Source organism: Corvus hawaiiensis, chromosome 3, assembly GCF_020740725.1.
Source record: "Corvus hawaiiensis isolate bCorHaw1 chromosome 3, bCorHaw1.pri.cur, whole genome shotgun sequence".
Classification (NCBI taxonomy): Eukaryota; Metazoa; Chordata; class Aves; order Passeriformes; family Corvidae; genus Corvus; species Corvus hawaiiensis.
The window spans coordinates 111,826,101-111,842,773 of record NC_063215.1 but is presented as its reverse complement, the minus strand read 5'-3'; the positions used below and the strand labels follow the sequence as shown (position 1 = coordinate 111,842,773).

General features: G+C 41.4%; 1 long non-coding RNA gene across 2 annotated transcripts; it reads left to right on the top strand.

The window, feature by feature from the left end:
- The first annotated feature begins 2,405 nt into the window (after positions 1–2,405).
- Positions 2,406–16,155, top strand: LOC125323987. Of its 2 annotated transcripts, XR_007202745.1 has the most exons (4): positions 2,406–2,466; positions 8,432–8,535; positions 10,216–12,732; positions 13,380–16,155. It is a non-coding gene; the product is annotated as an uncharacterized LOC125323987 (long non-coding RNA). The 2 variants fall into 2 exon arrangements; XR_007202744.1 differs by having other exon boundaries at positions 10,216–16,155.
- Positions 16,156–16,673: the final 518 nt, after the last annotated feature.

Sequence of the window (16,673 nt, the reverse complement as noted above, 5' to 3'; positions counted from 1 at the left end):
CAATCAAATGTGTGACCATACAAGCAGTGTTAAGGGTGCTGCATGGTGTCCAAGCAAGAGAAGGGTGAGTCAGCTTATACCATCCTTTTATTATTTTTAAACCTGGACTCCATGTAGGTAATGTTAATAGCAAACCAGAGTGGGATTTGTGAGTTAAGATGACAAGTGTTGTTGAAGTGTTTCAATCTCCTTATCTCTTTCCCAGACTTCTTCATCCAGAATTTAGATCATCTAAATGCAAAGCCCCGTGCCTCTGGCTTCCTCTTCTTCTCCTTTCAGTTCATTTGCTTTTAAAATGGACATTCAATTTTTACCTGTGGAGTAGGGATGGAGCAGCTTTGAATGGAATGAAGAGATAAATGCTAATCTGATTTGCACATCCTCTGCCAGCACCTCTGGCAACTCCTGCTTGCAACTCCACTGCCAGCACCTCTGAACTGAACCCTCATAACCCCCTAAGCAAGAAACACTGTGTGTCTGGACAAGGAATCCACACCAAGTCACTATCCATGAATGGACACAAAGTCTCAAATACTCAGAGAAGTTTGGAGGGTCAAAAACTCCTTGTTTTTTCTTGCTTCCTAGACAGCACACAGCACAGCTACACATTGGCTGTGGGGCCATGGCAGCTCCTGAGATGTCTAGGCTAGGGTTTAAGGGATAACTAGGCATAACTTTGAGTTTTACAGATGTGTCCATTCTCACATGGCTACAGCTCACACAGCTACATGAGCTAATTTTCATGAAGTGTTTTGGGGGCTGCCAGCAATGCAGATCCTGTATAGAACAAGCGATGGCAGAGATCTAGGATTCACCTGCATCTCAGGAGGGTTTCATTGCACGCCCTGAGTTCCCACAGCTCTATGTACCCAGGCTTGAAGCTACTTCAGGTATGTCCCTGGTTCATCATCAAGCATCAAGGTTCTCCAGTTCCTGCAGCACATAGATCTGGTTGTTTGTTTTCCTCCACCTTCTTCAACTACCCTGTTTTCTCATGGCGGGCAGCCCTTAGGGTTATGATTACTGGTCCTACCCCAAAAGTCAGTGCTGGAAGATAACAAATGACCTGATTTTTCACATCTTCTTTGAAAACTTGGAAACAGATCTACACACAAGCTCAGCTGGGCTGCTGCAATACTAACCTACCCCTTAGGACTTCTCTGCATGAAAAGAGACTGGGACAACCCTGAGAGAACAAAACAGTCAAAAATGGTTTTAATTTACTTCCCTGTATGGCGTGTGTTCACCAAGCAGGGACTGGGAGCAGCGTCCAAGCCTAATTTTTGTTTCTCCATAAGGGCATTTAGAGAAGCATCTGAGCGGAGGGACACATACTCCTGTGGTGTCATGTCAGAACTTCTGCAAAACCATGTAATTTGTGCACGTGTGCAACCTTGTATTTTGTTTTGGGGTTGTATTTTTTTTATTTTCTGTCACAGACTGCTGGCAGATAACGTACTATTCTCTCAGCCTGGTATGAGTGTACACTGAGCCATTCCCAGCCAGTTGGAGCTTTTCCACAAGATGGTACTTAGCCCAGTCTGTAATTGAAACAGGGCATGGATGCTCCTGGGGAAGGCAAACATCAGCCAAAAAACCAGGCCGTGATAGTCAAAGATATTTAGTATACAAATAAGAAGATGTTTCATAAATATCTTATAAAAACAGTAATTTACTTCCCAATATTTCAGCAGAATATCTAAATGCAAACAGCAGATGTATTTTGGAAGGATGAGACAAATGTTTAGCAAAATTAAAGTTATTCATGTGCAGTCACACAGGGAATATTTGCATGATATTTTACTAATTGCTCTAAAATCTGAATTGTAGCAAATAAACAAACTGGGGGAAAAAATAAATCAGCAGAAAGATTAGCCCCAGGCCTGTCTTTTTAAGTTCTCTGAGTCTTTCTTCAATAACCCTTTTTCTCTGGTGTCCTGGGGTTCCTCCTGAGTCTCCTCATCAGTCTTCTCAGTCCTGTTCCCTTTTGCAGATTTTTGTTTTTCCCCGATGGGATTTCTTCTGAGAGGGCTTTGCTTTTCTTCTTCCTTTGGAGTCCAAGCACTCTCCCCTGGTCTGCAGATCTGCCTGGTCCTGTTTCTTATTGCTTGACTGGAGTCAACAAGACCAATTTCCCATGGTCAAATTTTCGTCATCATTTTGGGAAAGTACTTTGCAATTGTATCAAGCTCAGGGATTGCCCCAAATAGGATTAGCCATACAGAAAAACCCAACACAAAAGGAGTAGATGCTTTTATATTGGCCAGGAATTCAGACTTTGGTTACTTTAACCTTCTCTTACAAGTTTCAAGTTACAGCAGCAAGGATCGAGTTGTAGTTGCTGATTGTTATGACATTATTTTTTGTCAGGTCTATTTATTTGCTCTCCCGGAAAAGAGAATGTATTTCGAGATGTCAAAATATTTTGTTCGCCTTCATTTCATTGTAAGAGGAGCCTTAGGTGAGGTAAGAAAAATGTATGTTTATCAAAATGTTGGTGCACAGTAGATGGTTACATGCTTGTATATGTTTCATCCACCCAAAGGAATGGTGAGGGTACAAAAAATCAAGCAGTAGGAATTTAGCAAAGGTCAGAATTAAACTGATATGTCTTACATAGAAGTCACATTGACTGCAGGAGGAAGTGGGCTGCAGCACTGGAAACAGAAGTCCTTGGTTTCACACTACAGCTGCTTTTTACCCAAGGTGTTGGAGTTTCTTACAACAGTGAGCGTCTCTTACCACCCTTCTGTCCAGACATGTAGGTGGGTAGGAAATGCACCTTTTACACATGACTTCTATGGCAAAAGGAATTTTTTTAGCCTCTGAGTCTTTAAGATGCAAAATCACATTGTAAATCATGTCCCTAACACTAAAAATTCTCCCTGTTCCATTCTGGAATCTGAAGGAGAGTCTGTGAGCCTTTGAGGGAGTCCAGCCCGATGTGGGGTGCACATCTTCTCTTAGCTCACATAGCAAGCATTTTCAGGATCCTGCTCTTCATGCTGGCCAGTATTTTCATTTTAATCTCATTTTCCTTATGGTTGTGAGGTGCAGGTGGATGGGGATGCTGAGCTAAATGCACAGGTAGGTGCTAAGAAGTAATATAAGTTGTACATCTCAGTCCTCCAAGGTTTTGTTAAAGTACTTCTGTAGGGTCAGTTGGTAACTTCTTCTCTAATCTGATATTTTATTTTTTTTTATTTGGAACAACAAAATTAATACAAAAGTCTATGGGTATCTGTTACCTGACTAAATAGGAAAAACAAAGGGGAGAACAGAGCATTACTGTCGCTATTTTTTTTTTTTCTTTAAAGGATGAGATTTCCAATCATTCATGAAGTTTACACTTTGAACTCATTAAAGTCTTTCTTTAGCTTCTCCCATCCGCAGGTCATTGCAGGAATATGTAAAAAGGAAATGTTTTATTTTAACAGAGTCAAGCAAAGTACATGAAACACACACTTGTCACTGCATAACACTCCTTAAGTTAAATCACAGAACCAAAGAGATCTTTTTTTCCTGCCTCGGTTTTTTACTTCATTGAAAAGAGCTCAAAGTATAATATTCTTTCAGGAAGCTTAAATTGTATTACTGGAAGTAATAGTAATCTCCTAAGCAAAATCCCACAGGACTCATGCCACTCTGCTTTCTAAAAAGCTGCATTCAAGCACATCCAGCGTTGCCTCTTTCCTGAACACTGCTCTCGAGGTTGTGTGCAGGGAGCTTTGGATAATGCCAAAGCAACTGGATATTTTTGCATTGGGATCTTCCAGGTGTTTCAGTCTTTATGGCAGTCCAGGATCTTGGGAGAAGCTGTGAGAGTCCTGCCCAACCATCCTAACTTTGGTCCTGCTTCTTGCTGTTTAATATGCATGTGTAACTTCCATGAATGTAAATAAAAGTTATGTACATGCATAGAGAGGGAAATAGATGCATTTATCTTGGCTCAAGACAAGCAGCATCTCCCCAGGGAGCTACTTAGGAGGTTATTGAAGAGACAACAGCAAAGTGGAGTGGGTTGTACCTTTCTACATATGTGTTGTAGAAATTATTGGCATGTTGCTGATGTTTATGGCTAACAAATAGTTTATTTCTAGGCTAAGAAACATTCCAATGTAAATGCTCAACTGGCAGCTAGCTGGAAGTTTGCCACTTGAAGTTAAAAGGCCCGTGACCAATGGTGTCAGATTAACATTTCCAAGTTGGACAATGTACAAATGGTGTTCTTGGACTGAAATAGAAATAGATGAAAGTGGTCTACTGCAGTGCAAATAACAAACTGGCAACCAGCTGGTCATTGGAAAGAGAATATGCTATGGGAATATGCTTTCTGCAGAAATACTTTATTTTGGAGATAAGTATCAACAATAGGAAGATGAGGCTTGTTTAACAAGAACCATATGGTCTCATCCTGCTTTTATTTCACTCAGTGGCAAAGCCCTGATTGTCTTTTGTAGGTGCGGAATGGGGATTACTGCTAATAAACAAGAAGTACAACAAGCTGTCTGATCCATTGTTGCCCTTCAAGAGTTATAAACAGGTTATTTTTAATGCACATGCTGATATTTCAGGAGACAATAACTGAAAGGAAGCAGAATTGAAGGTGCTTGCTGAAAAACCGTTACTTCTGACAAAATAAGCCAAGACAAAGAGCCATTCAAGACAAAGTTATCAAACTGTGTGAAACCAATACAGCAACATTTCTAAACTGATAAGTGGAGAAGTAGTGGATGGGTTCATTCAAAAGAAAAAGTAGTTTGAATTTTTGTGGAGAGAAAACAATAGCCTGTAAAAAATAACTTATGAGCAAAAGGGGAATACGGCAGGGACCTCGCTGAGGTTTAAGTAACTACACAATTTAGTCTGTTAGCAATGCAATTAAAGATAACAGAATTTAGCATTGCAGTTTTGGTATAGCCACAAAATTGATTTGTGCTACGGAAAGGAAAGGGAAAGGGAAAGGGAAAGGGAAAGGGAAAGGGAAAGGGAAAGGGAAAGGGAAAGGGAAAGGGAAAGGGAAAGGGAAGGGGAAGGGGAAGGGAAAGGAAAGGGAAGGGAAAGGGAAATGCAGCCTCAGTGGAAAATCCTGCTTTGGGAACTTTTCAAGGATGTAAAACATTGTCTAGAATTGTTTACTTTTAGGGGTAGGAAGTAAAAAATAAGTAAGAGTGGAAATGGCATTCTTACCATAGCTGGAAGGTCGCATTAAAATCAATAAAAGTCAGCACTGCAAACTCATTTTTTAAACTGGTTGTGTTTTGTTGCTGGTTTGTTGGTTTGGGTTGTTTTTACAGTGGCCAAGGTTTTTTATTTTGATCTCAAAAAGACAGCAAGTAGGAAACTACTAATTATCAAGAAAATATAAAGATTTGAACATGAAAAATATAGATCATGTATGCAGAGGCTCACATCTCCTTTGAGTGTAAGTACTCAATCCCACTGATTTCCATGTGTCTGAATACAGTTTATAACAATCAGGGATATCAAAATTATGTTACATATTGAGATACATCATATTACTAACTCTGGTGGTTTTTGCTCACAAACTTCCTTTTTCTTCTCTTCTTGCTTTAAAGTATAGAAAATAGAGGAAGCATAAAGAAATAATACAGAACCTGAAGCATGTGAAGATTCAGATGTTCAGTTTGACTGTGTTAGTTAATCTCCACTTTTAACTTTGAACACCCCTTCCCTATGACTCCCTTGGCTTTAGACTGATGTCAAAACAGCCTTAAACCATTTCTGTTGGTTTTCTGGGCTCCTGATGCCCACCTCAACCCCTCCATCTGAAAAACGTCAAATCCCCAGCACAAATTACTGCAATTTGAAAGTAGTTTCAAGGCAGCCCAACTATGAGGGCAATCCCACACTATCTGGTTGTGTTTGTGATGGAAATACATGACAAGTGTGGTCCTCATCCAAAGCTCTTCAAAGTGCTGGGGTGTTTCTCCCGCATGACTTGGCAAGTTGTTCACAGGTGGGTCCTGGTGGAACAGGACTTCAGATGCCAACACTTTCAGGATTCAGTTTTTCCAAGTTACCAGCAGCTCTCTAATAAAAGGGAATCAAACAGAACGTAGGTTCAGTGTCCATTTATAGGACCACTAGTAATTTGGCAATGTTACCAATAAATAAACACCCACACTTCCCTAAAGACTGGGACTGCATTGCCCCACTGTACAGCTCCCCCAAAGCTGAGGAGAACCCTCTGATTTTATCTCTCCCTTGCTTTTCTTTTCCCCAAGCAGCGGGGATAGCTGAAGAAGCCCGTCATCGTTTTATTGCTGTTTCTAATAAACACATATGGTGATGCCTATAACAAGAACAACAACGAGTTGCTATTGTTCAGCACACGGCCATATGTGGGCTGTCCAGCGGCTCGGCAGCTGCATCATGAGGGCTCAGGAATGCCGATAGCCCAGAGAGAAAGGAATGATTTTTAAGGGCTCTGAGCCTCACAAATAGTGCGTCTGCTTTACATACCGCTGTTGCTAAAACAACTTCTGACCATGGTGTGCCAAAAGCATAGATGTGGTGTTAGTCACTACAAAAGTTCATAAGGTGCTTAAATTGTTAGCAATTGCAGTGCAGACTGAGAAATTTGCTGGGAGTATGTTGAAGGGAGCTTTGCAAAACAAAAAGGCCTGAATAAATATTTTTATAAATATTTTGCATGTATATACATATATATATGCATCTGTATGTGTGTATTTAGACACAGTGCTATTTTTTTTACATTAGAAACTCAGGCACTTGCACATCTAGTACTTCACATAATAAAAAACTTTGACCCCAGCACTAATCCATATTTCTTTTATCCCATTGTGCAAGGTTGAAAGGCATGCAATTTGCCAATAGTTTTTTCTCCATTAACTACATTTCCCTCTGGCCTCATATGGCTCTGCTTAGGATGGATAATCAACACTTCAGTGATGCAGAGGCAGCCCAAACACGATGGTTGGAATGCCTCACATACAACTGTGTTTCTAACACTCTTCTTTTCCTGTTGCCATATCTAAACTGATTGAAAATGAACAGCCCATCTGCACATCTTCATTTTTCCATCAGTGTGTTGAGGGGAGAGAGAGAGACTGTGATTGAGAGAAAAGAGAAATAAGGCTTGATAGGAGGAAACACTTTTTTCAAATTTGGACAAACACAATCAGGCAACCAGTGCTTTATTAAAGCCCCTGAATAATTTAACTGATTTTATGTGCATGTGTGTGTGTGAGAGAGAGAGAGAAAGATGCTGAGTACCTACTGTAAATAAGAAGAGAGAGAGAAAATTGTAAAGGATCCAAAAATCAACTACTTGCATATGTCTCCAACCAGGGATTTTAAAAGTCTGATTTAAGTATCACAGTGCAAATGATTTTGGCCAGTATTTCTAACACATGGCAGGAAGTCTTGGTCTTGTACTTCTTTTGTACATGTACACACCATCTTTGTGGCACACAAATTACCTGTATAATGGGACACGATTTGAGTAACCCGTAATGCCCCAGGAAGAACCACATCCAGGCATTCACAGAAACCATAGACCAACTCAGACTGCCAAAATCCACAACTGTTTTTGCCTGGTAAATGAAACCACAAACATTTGCATGCTTAGATATCCCAACAAAAAGTAAATATTCTGGATGACGTACTTTTCAATATCATACACAGTGGCATGAAAGAAAACAGAGGGAAAAAAATTGACTTCTGTTTACTCTGTCTTAAGGAGTTCTTTCCAATGGATAAAGCTGAAATGCCCACACTGACTTCCCCTGAAATAAAGAAGGACCATATTTTCCCCCTGACAGATGTACGTGGCTCTCTCTTCCTCCCGGGAGTAGTGGCAGAGCTTCATAAAACCCTGTGCCAAGGCCAGATTTTCAGAGGTCCCCGGCATCCCCCAGTTCCTGTTGATTTGTAAGCAACATGCAGCTTGAGGTTTTGCTCGTCCCTCAGCTGAAACTTTCAAAACTCGTGATTTCTCAGCATGAGTCAGTGTTTTATGTAACCCTAGCTTGCACTGCTCCAAACCCCTCCTGAGCTCGGAGTGCTCTGACAGCCAACCTCAGATTCTTCATCCCTGCAGCTGATAACTTCAACCCTCTGATGGTGGCACAACAGACCCCTTCATGCTGCTCCTGGGGGTTTTGGGGCCTCAGTGGGGCTCTCCTGGTGCTCTGGGGACCGAGGCTAGGAGAAAGCTGGGCTGGAGAATGGAGCTCCACTCCCGGTGGGAAAGATGTTGAGCTTGCCTGCAACAGAAATGCCCAATCATGGGTTTGTTTGGCTGATTTTTTTTCAATTGCCTGAAACAGCATCAGTTTTATCCATGGCCCTGACAGAAAAAAAGCCCCCCAAAAAAATTCTCATGTAGAAGTAGGAAGAGAAGGCACTGATTTGGTGGATCCCACTTGCTGTTTGTTTTCTGCAGGCACCTTGGATGGTGACTTCAGTTCACCTGGTACACTGCTTCACCCTGAAGGCAGCATCCTGAAGTCAGGTACCTGAACAAGCTGGAGAGGGGCTTGTCACAATGTAAGTAATTTTTAACCATTATCTGTAGATACATTGAAATATATAAAAGCAGATGAAAAGAGTGGGAGAAGGTGAGAAGCTAAATCCCATTTTTAATTCCTATTTTAAGTTGATTTTCCCTTGAGAGGTGGAAAATACCAACACGTATTCCCCTGGCAGGTTCCCATGTCCATTTTTGGGGGGATATCATTAGTGGTGGGATACACCCTTCCCAACCTCAGTGTCAGCACAGATCTCTCATCTCTCAGGCCAGCCAGGAACTGTCCTGCCACTCAAAGGAGGAGGGATGCCCATTTTGGTTGGTCAGCCCATCCCCGCCACAGCCAGACAGGAGTCAGTGAGAAGCTTTTATGTTCCTGATGCACAATTTCTTCCTCCTCAGTCTTGGAGGGGAAAAGGGCTGTATTACATTTGGCCGACCCCTACCTTCTCTCTCCCTAAACGTAGTAGAAAACACAAAATGGTGCTTTTTTCCTACAAAAATAAAGCCCCAGTTTACTGGAGTGGGGTCTTGTGGACACTGAGCTAGAGACACTGTTTTATTGGAAAGGTCTGATGATGTGGCAGAGTAAAGTGTGAGGAAACCAGGCTACTCAATGCAGTACAGTGGGAAGCAAGTGGAAGGGCTGGAGAAGCTGTAGAGATGGCTTGGGCTCCCCCCAGTATTTAAAGTGGAGCCATTCATACCTCCGTGTGTCTCTGCTTGCTGTTTGAAATGTACCCAGTGCATTCAAATCAATGAAACAAGTAACAGAGAAGCACATTTTGGCGTACTTTCCCAGGTATTGCTGGCTTTTTTTGGTGCAAATGACTGATTTGGACGTCATGTGACAGGAGTACCTCAAATTTAGGCCCTAGAAAAAAATATAAGAAAAAAAGATCTTAAAAAAAATTAAAGCAAAACAAAACAAACAACAAAAAGAATCCTGAACAATTTCCTAAAATAAATGTTATTCTCTTGCCTTACTCTGTTTAATCCTATGTATGTAAGTGTGTACAAATATTCACAGGCAAAAATACTACCTGATGATAAAATAGTCCCACATAAGAAATTCTTTACAATATTTAGAGAAATCATAGAGAAATGTGAAGATCAGGTGAGGGGGAGCATGTGCCAGCTCACTCCACTAACCTACTTAGATGCAGCTTGGTAACAGCAGAATAACCAGCCATCTGATGCTTTGGATGCTGTGATCATGTGCTGGCACTGTGCAGACCTCAGGTATTGAAACCTTCTCCTAGAAAAATGATGGGATATTTCTTATCCTTGTTATTGCAGAAATTTTAAATACATGTCTGTAGGGTCATGGCCAAGTTTTGCAGTTGCAGTGATTGTAGAACATGAGGAACGTGCACCACAATATTGGGATTTGTCTCTTATGACTTGTCAACCCAACAGACCAGCACCTTCCCCAAGATGAGTGTTGACACCTACATTCCTCCAGGAAAGGGCTTTATGCAAAGGTTTTTTCACCCAACTGTTTGCCTTATAAATGTTGTATTACCTCCATAAATGTGTGTTTGGTTGTACCAATAGATAACATTCCAGTGATGGGGCCTACCTTGTGTGCTCGGGCAGGAACTAACAGGATGGCCATAGATTTTCCTGGAAAATTTAGATGAAATCCTTTTTCAGCTTGCTATGCCTATGGCCTGATTTTGCTTTTTTTTTCATTGCAGACCTCAAAAGCAATCCCCTTGGACATGGTTATATATATTTCACTGTAAGTGAAAGGGAACAAAACAAATAAAAACACAATGAGACTCTTTCTCCACGCTGGTACATTCTTCAAACTTTCTGCTGAGGATTTCCAACAGCATTTGTTGTCACATGGTAAGGGCTCTGAATGAAATTATTGATGGTAGCTGGAAGAGAAAAAAAAAGGGGAAAAAATGAATGAAATCCCTTGAGACAAAAGGTATGTCATGAACTTCTCCAAGTTATTTTCAAGTGTTTCTGCCAGTATCAATAAATCCCTCAAGTTTCAGGATAGGCTACATTAATTACAGGATGGCATTATGCATTTAAAGGTTGCTGAAAGTTCTATCTGTGATCAGTCATGTTTGAATTGCATGTTCACATGAAATATTTTTTTTTAAAATATGTAGGCATGCAGGCGAGCAGCGATAGCCTCCACGATGTTTTAATAGGCTTTTATTAGTCTGTACTTTCCTTGTAATCTTGTTTTACAGTATGTGCATTCAATGTGTTTGTGTCTGTGCTCTTCATGCACACATCGCAGGATGCCAAAACATCCTTCTGCTTCCTTGTTTCCAACCACTTAGTCAGGCACTTGAATGCTTTCCAAATCTTGTTAAAAAACAGCAATAGCACTATCACTTCTTCTTGTCAGAATGTACAGAAAGGGACGGATGGAGAAGGCAGTGGAAAGGTAAAGGAGGAGGCTGAATGGTCAGGAACCCCTGGTGGGAGGTCTTCATAGGTGAGCCCAGTAGAGCCACGGTGCCATGATGCCCAGACCTGATTTGGGGCTTTCCACTGCCTCACTGTGGGGTTTTGGTTCGCTTGCTGGGTGAAAAAGCACTGCAAAGATCCTCCTTATACATTACTTCTAAATTTAAAAGTTTACAAAGTAAAAATTCCCTGACTGAAAATCAAAGAGTATTTTTCTGTGCTGATAAAGATTAATTCTATTTCCATATTGAACTGTCTCTTTTTTCCTCCAGGAAAATTTAACATAACATTCAAATAGAGGTGTGTTTTCTTCTGAGTAAAATAGATTTAAAAGTCAACTTTATTTTAGTCACTAATTTTTCTGAAACTAAACTAACTAGACAGGCCAAACCTAGACTCAATAAGTGCTACAAATTTACACTTCTGGTGAGTTGAAAATTGCTCCTGAGACTGTTGAAAGTGTTTCAGTCAGGTGCAGCCTTTCTGGGTTACACTGGGATCATGCAATGCTGGTGGTCCTGGTATGAGCTTTAATTAACTGTATGCTCACAACTGGAGGGAGCAGGGGATGATAGTTTCCCTTGGATTGCTCTTGCAGATGTAGATTCTCTGATGTCTACAGACAGTTGAGTTCATCCCATTGCTACTGGGGAAGGCAGACATGGTTGCCTTGGTTGCCTGTCTCCATGAGGGGGGAATATCTGACCAGTTTGGTTGCAGTCACACAATGAATTTAAATGTGTGTTGATGCAGGCGTACGCCCACACACCCACACACCCGCATGGATCGTGATGAGCACCCAGCCCCAACAGCCTTTAGAAACCCAGATAAAAATAATATTACCTTAGAAAACTTATGCTGTGTATGAGTGAGATGACTGCAGGGCTCCCACTACCTCCTGGGAGGGGCTGGGATTTCAGCTTCAACTAAGTAACTTGCCAAGAAGTTGTGACACAGCCATTGCAGGGTGTCCACACTACAGCCCACAGTTGTTCATGGTCAGCAAAAAAAGCTGGTCAAATAACATTTATCAGAGTGTTCACTTGGCCTATGCCCCACATTCTGAATAACTTGTTTTACAGATTATTTTTTTCCCAAGATGACAGGCTAAATGCAGGACTTACTAATATAATTCTCAAAAGCAGTCCTTTGTCAAGTCTTGGGAGAAAGTTTGAAGTCAAGTGCCAGGTTTCTCATCAGAGCAGTGTCTGCGGTCCCAACCAGCTGTGTACTGCGGGAACACACAGCCGTGTGCCAAAACATCTGCTCATAGCATCTCCTTGCAGACGTGGGCTCCATCATGTCAGGTAAGAGATATCCCAGGACTTGAGGTCGTGTGTTGGATCTTCTTGCTCCTCCAAAAGGGAAGGACATGGGTGAGCCTCTTCTGTTAATCTACCTGTGCTTGGTGGAGCAAGGATGGAGGACAAGTCATGCAGGCTCACATAAAACTGCATTTTTCAAATGAGTAGTGTCTTTTTATTTTTCAGGAGAATGACAACCCTGGTTACCTCAAGGCTGATGCACTCTTGGAAAGTGAAATATTTATGGTAATAGTGATGGCAGAGAAGAGGAAATCTCTCTTGTAAGAAAACATGGTGCATAAACACACACCATAGCTCAGGCCACATCTTCATTTCACCCATAAGAAGTTTGTGCAAGTGCAGAAAAGCCCAGGTTTTTCTCTTGCCCCCACAAAGAAACATAATCTACAGTTTATATCGGATGGTTTATGAGAGTTTATTGGAATATCCAACAAGGTTCATGTGATGTATCATAAGGTAAAGCCTGTTCATTGGTGATTTACAAGCAGTGTGTGCTGGTGTTACTGTAATTTATAGACCACAGATGGTCATGGGGTGCCCCTGCTGACTTGTAGCTGAATAAGAAGCTGAGCCTTGTGTGTCATCTGCTGCAGGTACCTCCGGCTCACTTCCCCAGATTAGTGCTGATCGAGATCTGCCCTCAAACCCAGAGGGTCCCAAGACCTTTGCCTTGCAAGCTGGGGCTATTTCAGGAGGGGAAAGGATACAAATGATTAAGGCTGGGGAAAAAACCCCTAAGCCTATCAGAATGACACCAAAGGAAAATTGCTTTTTACAATAATAACTTCCCTTCTCAAGGCTGGTACTTCACTTGATGGGATTTTGTCACCTGTTAAATGGAAAATGAAGAATGTCAGTCACCCCCTTCATAAGCCAGTCAAAGACAAACACCTGCTCTGCAAAAATTTCTGTATATTCATAGATCTCCCTTGTAATGACCCGTAGGATAGGTCCTATCTTTGTTGTCATCATTTTACCCTTTTATGTAATTACTCTTCAACTATGTTTTACTATGACTTTTTTTCAAGTTTACCTGTCTTTTCTTCTTTAAACCTTATAAAATAATTACGTGTTTATTCTGGCACCTCTTTCTGATTCCCCAGGACTTTGATTCCGGTGGGTGCATGAGGCAGAGGGAGAACCTGACTGGCTGCACATCTCACCCAAATCTTTGGGAGATTTACTGTCTTTGGCCAGGGGATTGGGCCCCTTTTCACTTTTAATTTCTCTGGTTGACAAAGTTCATCACGTCACCTCATATTTCTCCCAGACGTGTTTTTGTCTTGCTGCGTGTGGCCTTGTCCTGCCCGCAGAAATACCACGGTGGTCTCCGTCAGGATCCAGCAGCCTTCGGAGGAACGTGCCAGATCCAGGGACGCCTGGTGCTTGGCTTGCCTGCTGCAGCGAGGTCATGCATTTTAACAAGGCACTGCCGATCCCCTTTTTAAAGGGCATTGATTATGTTTTGTTAAAATGGGCTTTGAACTCAGCTGACCCTGTGCCGGTAGGACATTTCAGGGCTTTTTTTCTGCCTGGACCACACTTGACACCTGTTGGCAAACACAGCTGCAAATGCTGCTGAGAGAAACCTGCATCCGAGCTCAAAACTGAGTGGCTCAATTTTTTCCCAGTAGTAAAGACATAAGAGAATTTGGTGGCTTCTCTAGTTAATAAAGAGAGAAAAAAACCCCAAATTTGTTTTTCTTTATCAAGATGAGGGAAAAAAGCACCCTATAGACAAAAGAAGCAGAAGGAAAGCTGTAATGGAAATAAAACTGACAGCCTCTCAAAACTCAGGTGGCACTTTCCTTTTCCAGTTAATTACAGTTTTAATTACATGGCTTCTTGTGACTCCTTGATACCTAATAAACTAGACTCTGTGGGGCGGCAAAGTTGAGTTTTGCTTGAACTGCAGGTGTAAGGCTCAGTATGAAACATAAATCAACTTCTTAAACATGTTCCCATGGTGTGTTCAGGCTTTTTCTTCCTATTTGCATGTAAAAATCACATCTTATCACCATTGTTGGGTAAAAAAAAAAGAAAAATATTGAAGCTACAATGGAGAAAGTATTACCTTTGTGTCTTTGGATATAAAATCCCCTTTTATAGGGGAAAAAAAGAGAGTCTTTTATTTTTTTAACCCCAGATATGACAAATTTTAAAGGAGTGATGCATTACCTACATAGACCCTCTCTCATTAACCTTTTTTTGCAGGGGGTTGGGTGTATAAGATAGAAGAGGAAAGTTCTTTGGCAGGATGAAAGCAAGGGGAGATCAGTATGTGGAAATAAAGAAATATTCAGCCCATAGGAGCTCTGTTTTCCAAACCTCTCCTGAAGGTTTGGAAAACAGAGTGTCTGTTTATTCTTTGTGTATTATGCCATGGAAATGTGTTCTCCAGTCAGGCTCAAGCATGTTCCATATATTACCTCTGAGTGGGGTAACCTGCTGATGACCTGTAGCAGCAAAAAGCTGGAGACAAATACAGTCCAAAAGTTCACATTGGTCTCAATCCCATGGGATCTGATAGGTCACAAGTCTGTGGCAGGAAAATCTACTGTCAAGATGGTCAGTGGAGATTTCAGTGGAAGATTTGCCCATCTATCTTTCCTCTTCCTCAAACCAAACAAAATTGTTTTAAAAAAAGTGGGAGGAAGAAAACAGACAGTAGAGCTTCACATATGGCGTTTGGATGGTGTAAAATATGAACAGAAAGGTTCATGTGTGGGACATGAGTGTATCAACAAGTCCTTCTTAACCTGTAAGACTGGGAAGGGCTGGTTTTTTACTGTCTTGTTAGTTTTAACTTCAGCTTGTGATTTGTCTGTTGAAGCATTGGTTTTAAATGAGTGCAAAAAAAGGTGTATTTGTTATGAGTGAAGAAGGAGAGCTCTGGGAAATAGGTGCCCAGGTAGCAGTTTTTCATGCCCAGTAGGGGGAAGAGCCCAAACAGGAAAAATCAAAATGTCCTGCTTGCCTTTCAACAAACATATTTATTTCTGTTGTATTCTCCCATTGCTCATTACCTGAAGCAGCACTATCCATGGCTGGAGCAAGTGTGCTGAAGTCAGCAGAAGGCCTTTCTTGCTCCTCCAAGGGCTTCCTGATACCCACCTACTTCCCCCATGGTACATCCCAGCCTCAGACCCTGTTCCCTGAAAACCACTGACATCTCACTGATGCCCACAGTGTTCAGGGCCACCTGAGGGAACGTCCTATATAAAAATGTTATATGACTTGGACAAAGCAGGCAGATATCAGCGTTAACTTCAATAGAAATCTTGCCTGAAAGAGTCTTCCTGCAGACTAGACTTGTCTGGTGTCATTTCACCTTGATGTCCTGTTGATGACTATTCTTGGTTGTTTATTATTGTTGCTGTTGTTTTTGTTGTTCTTGTTAAAGATCATAATTTCTTTTTTCCCCCACAGTCTGGCTACCTCCTCTTTTTTGCAACTGCATATGCTTACCTGAACAACTCCACTTCCAAATAACAGGTTTCTCTCGGATTAATATTGTGTTCAATCCCTTGGGTATAACTATCTTGTACTCTTGTTGTCTGTTTTTGCGCAGTGTTTGGGCAGTCCACAGCAAAAATGTGGGGACCTGGACCATGGTCTGCAATTTCTGTAAGTTATGTGGTGTAAGGAAAATAAAAACCCAACCCAACAGCCAAGAGAGAATTTTCAAGATGAGAAAAAGAATTCCTCCTACCTTCCTCCCAAATAGTGTGTTTCATCCTCTTTTTCAATTAGTCTTGGTTTTATTTTTGAAACCACACAAAGAGGCAAATATACTGTTTCATATAGTTTCATATATGGTTTTTCAGAGTGGGAAAGGCAAGGTAAAATTAAGCAAGCTAGAGAAAAGGAAGGAGAGTGGGGAAGGAGAGGAACAGAAGTTTAAAAAATAAAGTTTTAAAAAAATTTAACTCCAGAAAGGTTTTTTTCAGAGCTGTGTCTCTCACATCATGCTGGGATGGGGTGTGTGAGGCATCAGAGCAGCAGCAAGGATTACAAGCTCATGTTGGGGAGAAATCTCACATGCCTATGGCTCAGCAGAGGGATGGACTAAGTGGAGAAATGGCAATGGAAGAAGCAGCAGCATCATGAATGTCTGTCATCCTACCACTCCAAGTGGTGTGGAATGTGAGAAGTAAGAGGAGAAAAAAGTCAAATATGCAAAAAGTCTTTTCAACAAAGAAATAAAGCAAAACTTTCCAGCTGAAGCAGAATATCATTTTGTTTGCTTCTAAATGCTTCCAGTGGAAGTTTTTGAATGAGGAAGAAAAAAACAAACATGCATGGGGTAGGGAAGAGGCCACTTGTTTCTGTGTGTATTAAGTTGCCTGTACCTGGCTGGTTGAGAGCATAAATGGTGTGAGTGACTGCAGAAAGCT